The following is an 8,491-nucleotide window of genomic DNA, read 5'->3' on the forward strand; positions in this document are numbered from 1 at the left end:
GGCCAACCCAGATAAAGTTAGTCAGGCCCTATCTCAGAAACAAAATATAGCCAGGTGCTGGTGGCTCACGCCTGTAATCCTAGCTATTCAGGAGGCAGAGATCAGGAGGGTTGTAGTTCGAAGTTCTATGAGACCCTATGTTGAAAAACCCTGAGTTCAAGCCCCAGTACCGCAATAAAAAAAAAAAAGAAAGAAAATATAAAATCCATAAGTCTGGGGGTGTGGGTCAAGAGGTAGACCATTTGCCTGGCAGGCATGAGGCCCTGGGTTCAGTCCCCAGTACTGAAAAAAAATGTGCTTCTGAGGCTTCATCTATCAAAACTGCTTCTCCAGCTGGGCACAATGGACCTATCTGGAAGGAAGAAGTCAGGGGATGAGAGGAAGAAAGACAAAGACACCTTCACAGACCTCCCTTAGGTGTCTCTGGTACTGGAAGAGATGTGTTCCCAGCTCTCTGGGGCAAGGAGGAGACCAACCTGCAGGCCCCAGTTTGCAGTCATGTCCTGGAACCAGAGATGACTTCACTTCCAGGTGCAGCTCCATGCACCCTGGGGTCAAGCCCTGTGCAGCTGCCCTGTGTCCCTCTGCGTTCTGAGTCATACAGATGTAAGCTGAAGAAGATCAGAGGATCAGGGACAGCATGGGAGGGAGAGACAGAGCCACACAAAGGCCTGGGCAGCACCCTTGTCACGTGCCCAGTGCCACAGCTGAGGGTTCAAGTCATCTCCAGTCACCTGAGCCTTGATGTTCAGCTGTGCTTCATTTGCACGCTGCCTTTTTGAGCCTCTGTGACTGACACTGGGGTTCCCCAAAGCCTCGAAACTCACCTACATGTGAGACATGGAACTGACTCAAATTCCATAGTGGCAGGCTGTTTCTACAGAGGCCAACAGCTTGGACCAACAGCTCAAATCTCCCATGAGGCCAGCTCTGTCCCCAAGCCCCTGCATGCACACCCCAGCTGCCTCACTCTGCAGCTCAGTCTGGGTCAGGCCTGACCACCATCTGTCTCCCCAGTGGTCCTCTGAGCCTTGGGGAGCTCGTGGTGGGGTCAGTGCATCTGCTACAGTTTAAGGCTTGGAGCAAATGAATGCTCGGATCAGTTACTGCTTGTTGGCTAATCCACTACCTGAGCTCCTGAGCGTCTGTGAATTGCAGAGGGTCTGCAGACCTCCCTCTCTTGCATCCTAGAAGCCCAGGGACCAGATGCAGGACATTGAGAGAGAACCGGCAGTGAACCCCTGTGCAACAGGTGAGGCACCTGCTTTGGAGCGGATCCTGATGTAAACAGCCTCCAACCCAGCAATTACTTGGCTGGCAATGCAGCTAGTAGAAACAATCCAAAGAAGCTTTATCATATACTCTGGTTTCTCTTCAGATCATATAAATCTTTCTCCCTCTGCAAAATAAGCTTTATGGGCTGGAGAATAAAGTATATGCCTAACACATGAGAGGTCCTGGGTTCAATTTCCAGCAACACACACACACACACACACACACACACACACACAAGCTTCAAATAAACCTCCATTCAGTTTGTCTTATTTCAATTCAGCATTTACAGAGAGCTACATCCACAGAAGACACTGCTGTATTCAGGAGTGGAAAGGTGAGCAGACAGGGATCCTGCTTCTAATAAATGAGAAATAAGAAGACACCTTGAGCCACTCCACCAGCCCCCCTCCCTTGCTGTGGACAGATGGTGAGAACAGGAACCACTGTAGGTAAGCTGTTGTAAACAGGTTATGCACACACATTTCCTGGCCCTATCCCCTGAGAGGGCCTAGAAATGATGACAGTCCCGTGGCAGCGAGCCCACCCGGGCCCAGATCTTGGTTTCTAACACCGTCCTCTGCTAGGGAAGCCAAAGCTCCTTGGAGAAATATTAAGAACCTGTCAAACCCATTTCCAAAGTGGCTGTGCCATGGCACACCCCAGAAGGAGGTTCTGGTCCCTCCCCACCTTCCCAGAACCATAGCCAGCCTTTGCCTCACAGCTATCGTGACAGGTGGGTGGCAGCGCCTCCTGGTGGTGTGTATGCACGTTTCCCTAATGAGCAGGATGCTGGACACCTTCTCATAGGCCGATTGGCCAAGATCAAAGCACGGATTTCTCAGTCATTGTTGTGTTCAGATCAGAGAAACGTAAGTGTGCAGAGATGTGGGAGAGGCCAGGTCCCTGCCTCCCATGGGTGTGGGATGGGGTCTCCAGAGGCCTGTGGCAAGACTGCAAGATCAAGTCCACAACTCACTGGCCCAGCAGCTCCTGCTGTCATCCTTTCCAACCTCTTACAGAACCCAACACTCAACTGGCATGTCACACACATTAGCCCTGCAACCACCATGTGGTCAGTGACCACGACCTCACTACTGCTGATGGGAAGCAAGGGCTGGTGCCCAGGGTTACCTGGCTGGGGCTGGACCCCTGCCAAGGGCTGCCAGAAAGGTCTGAGGCCTGGCCACAGATCCCCAGACAGGACTATGTCCCCTCCCTTCCTCCTAAGACAGTGCTGAAGTGGAGTTGAGGACACACAGAGGGGGTGTGGGGTGTGGGGCGTGCTGTCATCAACTGCCTAGGCGCTCACCTGGCTGGAATCTGCCCCACAGGCTTCCACCAGCCCAGGTGACAGGAAGTCCTAGGGATGCAGAGCAAGCTCTGAGGTGTTCTGAGCTGTGCAGTCTATGGAAACCCTACCCACATCAGATGTCTACACTGTGAGCAGAGGGCCCGTCCTTGGAATGCTGGCCAGAATGGGAATCCTCGCAGGTACAAACACATTCCAAAGAACTAGCCCAGGCCATTGCAGCAAACTTTTTTGTGTGTGTATGGTACTGGGGTTTGAACTCAGGGCCTACACCTTGAGCCACTCCACCAGCCCATTTTTGTAATGGGGTTTTTCAAGATAGAGCTTCTCAAACTATTTGCCTGGGCTGGCTTTGAACCTCGATCCTCCTGATCGCTGCCTCATGACTAGCTAAGATTACAGGTGTGAGCCACTGGCCTGCAGCAAACATTTTTGCTTTCCTAAACGGTGCTGAGTGACACCCCATCCCCCAGCAGTCTGCTGTCTGCCAGGTGTGCGAAGTCGTTTCTTGGGTCTTAACATTTCGGATCAGTCTTAGCACTAAGTGATGACAAATTCTGGAAGTTCCAGAAGAAAGAACACTCAAACTGCTAAAGAAGCATGTTCCTGTAACAGAACCACTTCTCCATAAGGCCACTGTGTGTGTGTGTGTGTGTGTGTGTGTGGTTCACGGGTATTTCATTACATAATTATGGAACTCAGTACCAAGTTTACTGCACAATGGAAATGAAAACCACCATTGGTCAAAATCGTAAAGGAAAAGAGCCAGAACAGGTGAAGAAAATATGGATACTGAAAATGACAACATGGAGATGAGACATGGGTACTCCCCCAACAGGAAGCAAAAAAGCAGAAGGAAAAGAGGAAGGAAGCAGGAAACCACCACGTGTCCAGCCACCGGGACAGAGGGAGGGTCAGCAGCACACTTGACTTGTGTAAACACCTCGGTGCTTTGTTGTACGTATCACCCCGAGCAGTTTTGCCAACAATATTTACTTATTTTTATTCTGGTTGGTTCTAGGGTTTGAACTCAAGGCCTCATCCTTGCTAGGCAGGCACTCTACCACTTGAGCCACTCTGCCAGCCTTTTTGTGTAGAGAATTTACAAGATGGGGTCTTGCCAACTATTTGTCCAAGGCTGACTTTGAAACCGTGATCCCCCTGATCTCTGCCTCCCGAGTAGGTACTATTACAGGCGTGAGTCACCGGCACCTGGCCCCATTTATACATTTTTACTTTATTTTTTAATTTTTAATTTTTTGGGGCAGTACTGGGGTTTGAACTTAGGGCCTTGCACTTGCCAGGCAGGCGCTCCACCACTTGAGCCATACCCCAGCCCTTTTTGCTTTCCTTATTTTTTGAATAGGGTCTCCCTTTTATGTTAGGACCATTTCCTGCATAGCTGGGATGAAAGGAGTGAGCCACCACACCCAGCTTTTTATTAGTTGACTTGGCAGGGGTTGGCTCTCACTCACTTTTTGCCTGGGTTGGCCTTGAACCAGCAATCCTCCCAATTTATACCTCCTGAATAGCTAGGATTATAGGTGCAAGCCACCTCCCCTGGTTTATTTTATATTTTATTTTTGAGACAGGGTCTTGCTATGTAGTCCAGATAGCCTTGAACTCACAGTCCTTCTGCCTAGACCTACTGAGTGTGGAAGTACAGCCATGTAGCATCACACCTGGCTTTCTCAAACCATTTTGAGAAGTGGTTTTGAGAGGATTTTTTTTTTAAATAGTAAAACTGTGATGTTTAGCCTATTCCAAGTCTAAGCACTGCCTATGTTGTTTTGCTCATATAGTCCTTTTGTCTGTCTGCATGTATGTGTGTGTGTGTATATATATATATATATATATATATATAGGGGTTTGCTAGGCAGGTGCTCTACCACTTGAGCCATTCTGCCAGCCCTTGCTTGCATTTCTGAGACTGGATCTTGCTGGGTAGCTCAGGCTGGCCTTGAACTTGTGATCCTCCAGCCTCAGCCTCCTGAGTGCAGGGATTTCAGGCATGCACATCACACAGGCTTGGGCCACACCTACACTACATAAGCACACGGGAGGTCCCTTCTTGAAGGACAGGCAAAATGAACAGAATGTCCTGTGGTGAAGGGTGAATTCTCAACATAGAAGTCCGGTTCCTTTACTTCCTGATTAACGGGAAATGCTGGAACAGGCGAGGACGAAGGTTCCTAGGAGGCCGCTGGCAATCTACCGTGCAGAACACCAGTCTCAGCACGGGGGACAGGAGGCTGTGCAACTCAGTGCAGTGGCAGTCATGGCAACGCCGCAAGTGACTGACAAGGACTGGGGCCCCTCCCTGCCGAGCAGAGACGGAGAGGCTGCTCCTCCTTCTTCGCCGTCCGCCTTCTTGGCGGTGCCCCGTGTCGTGTGGCTGGGCTCGGACCCAAAGCTTCTCGTATCGGGTGGGAATGGAGGGAGGCAGTCGCGGCCACGCGCACGAACGCGCTCCGCGTGCCCGCTTTCCCCGGTCGCCCGCGCGTTCCTGCGCCCGCACTGCAGCTGCGCATGCGCGAGCCCCAGCGAGGTGAAGGGGCGGGGCGAGCAGCACGTGGCTGCGCCCACGTGACCAGCACTCCGGCCCCGCCCGCCTCCTAGCCTGCTGCCGGGAGCTTGCCAGGCTTGCGACCTACCAGACTGATCCTGCTGGGGTTGGAGCCGGTGTTCGTGTCCCGACGACCGCGAGTTCGATGTCTGCACTGCCCACCTCCGGAGGATCCGCCCCGCTGGCACAGCGCGGTTGGTTCCCTCATGGCTAGTGACGTCACCTGCCAGCAGGTGGCTGCCCCTCCCCCAGTCCATGGGCCCCCAGCCAGGGCGGTCTTCGTGAGAAAACAGGAGTCGGCGTCGTCAGCTCTGGCACGTGTACTTCCCGGTCCCATAGCGCTTAGACCGGCTTCACCACGGGGCTGGCTGGAGAGAAGTGACAGGCATCTGTCCCGATTGAAGCTGTCCAGCAGCGGGGACCTGCCTTTTCCAAACTTCGGGCCTGTTGCAAGAAGTGCGCCGCCTGGGCTGGCAGAGTGGCTCAAGTACTAAGAGCGTCTTAGCGGGGGTGGAGCCCTGAGTTCCAACCCCATACCACCAAAAAAAAAAAAAAAAAAATGTATTGCCGCCGCTCATCCTTTGCACCGGTCCTCCAGTCTGGCCAGCCCTGGGCCACTACCCTCTGGCGATGCTCAGAGGCTTTCCCAGCGGCCACCTGCCACCTCAGAGTGTCCTGTGAGGCACATCACATCATCAGCCTGGCTGAGGTCCTCACCCAGGTGGAACTCTGGTGCCCGAGTTCCTAAACAGCTGACTTTGAGCCATCCCAACCTGGTCCACCCTGCAGTGCCCTGGCAGCTAGTGCCCCAGCGAGAGAGTTTACACATCTGGGTTTAGAGTCCTTCCCTGCAGTGCTTGAAGATGTCTTCTGCTGCACCTCAGGGAAGCCCCCACCTTTCCCTCCGTTGACACTATCTGCAAGTCAGAGGGCCAGAGAGCTAAGGGCTGCAGCAGTGGGAGGACTGGCAAGGTGACACAGCAGGCAGGGAGAGGCTGTGTTCCTCAGTCCTCTCTCCCCCGTGACAGCCCTGGCTCCTGCTTGGTGGCTGACTCTATCCGCTCCAGCTCTCACACGGTCCAGGAACAGCCCCACCCTTACCTGTCCAGCCTCACTGCTGTGGTGCTGTGGGGCTCTGGCTTCCTTTGACCCTGCTCATAGGAATTTCACTGAAGGATGGAGTGCAGCTCAGTGGTAGAGCACTGCTTAGCATGTAGAAGCCCCTGGTCTCCATTGCCAGCATTGCAAGAAAAAAAAAAGAGCCAGGTGCTCATGACTGTAATCCTAGCTACTTGGAAGGCTGAGATCTGAGATAGGAAGAATCATAGTTTGAGGCCAGCCAGGGCAAATAGTTCAGGAGACCCTGTCACCAAAATAACCAGAGCAATTCCCCCACCTGCCTCTCCAGGTCCACAGGCTGGCAGCAGCCCCACAGCAAGGCCCAGCGGTTCCTGGTCCCATGGTGTAATGGTCAGCACTCTGGATTCTGAATCAAGTGATCCGGATTTGAGTCTCTGAAGAAACTACTTTGCCCAGCAGTGGCCCTTCTGTTCCCCTGGAGGGCTTCCAATTGGTCCGCCTCCCTTGTGTCCTCTGGGCCGACAACCCCACTTTTGAGTCTACCCCTCTGGGCCTCCAAGGGGGTGCTGAGAATCTGCCTACCCATGGGGGCTCCCTCCAGGTGAGGAGCCATAGGGCGGGGCCTCCTCCCCTCTCCAAAGGGACCCACACTTAGGATTTCTATCTTTCCCTCCTTCCTCCAATCCCCCACTAGGGGCTGAGCCCAGGGCCTCAAGCACCTTTTTCTTTTTAACCCCTTTCCCCTCTAGACCAAAGGGAGCTCATACAGTCTGTATTGCTCTAAGACTTCCTCACCAGTGACAAGAAACCTGCTCATGTACTGACAAATGCTTTTTCAGTTCCATTGACGACTCTGAGTTGGCACCAGATTGTTCACCCTCTGCAAACGCAGCAGTGCCACCCTATGTGCACCCGTGAGCTGCTGCACTGTGGGAAGATCCCTGACAGTGAACTTCAGAGATTCCTCTTTCAACCTGCAGCATGACTGCCACATTGCCAAGCGTACGGAGTCGTTCAGGTGTTGAGCACCTGTCTAGCAACTGTGAGGCCCCGAGTTCAAACCCTAGTACTTCCAAAAAAAAAAATTAAGGACTGGTGTAGTGGCTCATGTCACTTTTTTTTTTTTTTTTTTTGGAGACAGGGTCTCACTATGTAGCCCAGGCTGTCCTTGAACTGGAGGTCCTCCTGCCTCAGTCTCCTGAGTGCTGGATTACAAGTCTGAAGAACCATGCCTGACTCCTGATCCCAGTACTAAAAAAAAAAACACCACTTGCCCATCTATTGGACAAAAATAAAACAATTCATATTTCAACCTAAAGATAAGGCTTAAGCCCTTTCACATATACTTTAGTACAATTTTGGGCCGTGGGTCCCAGTTCCCTCAACTGACACATCTGCCCTAGACTTGGAAGTTGAGGGTCATATGTCCACTGTAGGCCATGAGCTTAGGAGCCTCAGGCCAGCAGGGAGGCCAGAGACACCTTCAAAGTCAGCCACCACCAAGGGCCTGCCCTGGTTCCACACTGAGGATGCACCAAATGGTGGAACAGGCAACAGTGAGTGAGTTCCACCCAAAGCTGCAGCAATGCTAAGGAGTGGAATGGGGAGACGTGTGCACTGGCGTTAACCAGCCAAGCACTTGGGCCAGGGAGGACCAACTGAGAAATCGGGTTCTGCCAGCCAGACCACAGGCACTGAGAAGCAGAGGTTCTCTGAGATGGCTGGCACGCACACATGAACTCTCCTCAGAAACGCAGGCCCTGTATACACAGCAGCAACAGAACTCAGGCAGCTGTGCTCTGTGCGGCAGTGGGCACAGGGTGGATGTGATTATGGGCTCATCTTGTCACCCTCATACCTGGACTGGCCACATCCACCAGCAGTGTCCAGGCAACTCACCCCAGATGGCAACCGTTGGCTTCCCTTCTTACCTGCTGCTGGCATCGTGTGGGTTTTAAGGAACGAAAAGACGGGCACTGCACGCACTTAGGCAGAAGCAGAATGCACAGGGCCACAACCCAAGTTAGCTATAGGGAAGGCCTTGTATCCCAGTGGCTGCTGTAGCCTGTGTGATGATGCTACCAGGAAGGTGGTTCCTCCACACCCAACTCCCAGCTTTAGGCCTGCTGAGCATTTTCTCAAAGGCAGACAGGACTGCTCCCCACCCTGCACCAGGGAGGGACTTGGGGCAGGTTACCTAAGCTCAGGCAAGGTGAGGGAGGTTACACTGTATGATGTTCCCTCAACTCCACACTCAAAAC

Source organism: Castor canadensis, chromosome 11 (genome assembly GCF_047511655.1).
Source record: "Castor canadensis chromosome 11, mCasCan1.hap1v2, whole genome shotgun sequence".
Lineage (NCBI taxonomy): Eukaryota > Metazoa > Chordata > Mammalia > Rodentia > Castoridae > Castor > Castor canadensis.